Source organism: Notothenia coriiceps, unplaced genomic scaffold, assembly GCF_000735185.1.
Source record: "Notothenia coriiceps isolate Sejong01 unplaced genomic scaffold, NC01 NC01_scaffold00019388, whole genome shotgun sequence".
Taxonomy (NCBI): domain Eukaryota; kingdom Metazoa; phylum Chordata; class Actinopteri; order Perciformes; family Nototheniidae; genus Notothenia; species Notothenia coriiceps.
In genome coordinates this window covers 843-3,240 of record NW_011352089.1, presented here as the reverse complement: position 1 = coordinate 3,240, position 2,398 = coordinate 843, and the positions used below count along the sequence as shown (strand labels likewise).

At 36.8% G+C, this 2,398-nt stretch overlaps 1 long non-coding RNA gene across 1 annotated transcript; it reads right to left on the bottom strand.

Moving 5' to 3' along the window:
* Positions 1–202: 202 nt before the first annotated feature.
* Positions 203–1,984, bottom strand: LOC104952018 (uncharacterized). The gene is made up of 3 exons (XR_799082.1): positions 1,871–1,984; positions 1,245–1,376; positions 203–306 (listed from the first exon to the last, which is right to left on the bottom strand). It is a non-coding gene; the product is annotated as an uncharacterized lncRNA (long non-coding RNA).
* Positions 1,985–2,398: the final 414 nt, after the last annotated feature.

The window sequence follows — 2,398 nt, the reverse complement described above, 5'->3', positions numbered from 1 at the left end:
GACCGAATAATCTACCATCCTTGAAGATACTCTTGTGAGTTAAACACTATTTCAGGTCGATAAACACACTGGAATATTGTCAAAACTCAAGATTTGAAACCATAATCCTCAAACAAAGACTGCTTTATAGATAATTGGATTGATTTCTGGATATTTCTGTATTTAATGAAGCGTGTAGAATCTGTAGTGAGAGAGTGTACCTTTCCCAGAAGGCCTTTGTGTTTGGAGAGCAGTCCTCCTCCGTTCTTCACCGCGATGTCCAGAGTGCGTCTGTGGAGCTCCACGAGAGACACACTGAACTCATAGCTGAGGAGGAGGAAACATTAACAATCATCAGATCAAATACTACGTTTAAAAGCACACACTCTCAATCAAAACATCAACAGAGATGTCAGAAGTACACACATCCTGTACTCAAGTAGAAGTACAGATACTACGGGTTTAAAAATACTGGTACAAGTATACGTACTGACTAAACTTCTTTACTCAAGTCAAAGTAAAGAGGCTTTGAAATGTACTTCAGTAAAAAGTACCCATAACTAGCAGCTGTTTTAAAGAGTACCTGACCTCCCTTTATATTAATAGAACAATAATGTCATTGTTAGCTAATGAATGTTTCCATGCTGAACAACGGCAACATGACAACGTTTTCATTGGTCCCTCTTCTTTAGAGAAGACCAGGAAATGATGGATACACGGATCGTGTTCAAATCAATAGGCACGCAATGACTCTAAATAATAATGATCACGCCACCAAACACACATTCAGACTAAAGGAACCAGCCTGTTTGGGAAATGTAAGAAGTAGAAAGTACAGGTATTTGTGTTCAAAATGTAAGAAGTCAAAGTAAAAAGTTGTCCGGAAAATTTGAGTAAAGTATACCAGAAAAATGTACTTAAGTACAGTAACAAAGTATTTATACTCCACTACTTCCCACCTCTGAACATCAACTAAAGACAGAGTTTGGTGATGTCATTTGCTCTCACCATCCCATCATGTCATTGGTTATTTATCACATATTAAAATGTGGCTTAAAGCTGGATAAAAAGACCCCATAAAGTATGGGGATAAAATGCCATTAGAGTCGACCAAATGCAACGCTATCTTGGTAATAATGATAGATTTCTCTGGTTTGACCATTTTTGGGAAACTCCATATACTACGTAACATAGATCTAGTTGTTTTCTGAGATTTTAATTTTGGAAAATTGAAAAATAAGTTGTCCAGTGAAGGTGGGACTCACGTCTGGTCGTAAACGGGGTTGAGGGTCTTCTTGAAGGTGTGAGTTTTCCTCCTCCCTGACCTCCGTTTGTCGGGAAGCAGGTAGAGGCGGACGTACGGATCCGAGCCGTGGTCCGTGAACGCTATCAGGTTTCTGAGGGAAGGGAAACATGGGATTATAACTGAAAAACTGACAACTGAATATTGTAAATGTCACTTCTTGTTTAAAAAGCTGTTATTTATTTGAAAATTGGTGCAAAAAGATATTTGTACTGGGAACATGTTGGTGTCAATTTAATGTGTAATTTTGTAAATGTCCTTTTTTCCCAATTCTATCCGTGTTTAAAGCCACTTTTCATAGATCTTATGTCATTAAAACAAAAAAAATGTATTAAGACGTTTAGGTACTGTTCTGTTTTGTGCAGATGTGTTGATTTTCATATCAGAAAATACTAACAGTTCAGCCATTTAATATTCTACATTTTCCTCAGCACTTATTTATCTTCAAAAACACTGTCTTTATTCACTTGTATATTCCTGTATTTTCACAATAAAAGAAGTAAGAAAACCAAAGAATATAACTGAAGACTTCAAAAACCCTCTCCTGATATATAGTCAGTAAAACTCCTGGTCCTTTGTTGTTCGTACCTGCAGCCGTGCACCACCACGATGAGTTTGTTCCTCTGGGACGAGTGTCTGATGGTGAGCTGGATCTCACCCAGAGGGAAGTGACCGGGACCAGAACCACTGCAGAGAAAGAGAGAGGGTTAACCAATGAAAAACCTACATTTTAAAGTGTCGTATGCAAGGCAAGGCAAGTTTATTTATACAACACTTTTCAACACAAGGCAATTCAAAGTGCTTTACAAACATGAAAGACATTAAGAGCAAAAGGTTTTGAAGAGATTATTATTTTGTATATATTGACTTAATGTGTGCAGATGTATATTCAGTGGGGCAAAAAAGTATTTAGTCAGCCACCAATTGTGCAAGCACTTAAAAAAATGAGAGAGGCCTGTAATTTTCATCCTAGGTATACCTCAACTATGAGAGACAAGATGAGAAAAAAAAAATCCAGAAAATCACATTGTCTGATTTTTAAAGACTTTATTTGCAAATGATAAAATAAGTATTTGGTCAATAACAAAAGTTCATCTCAATACTTTGTTATATACC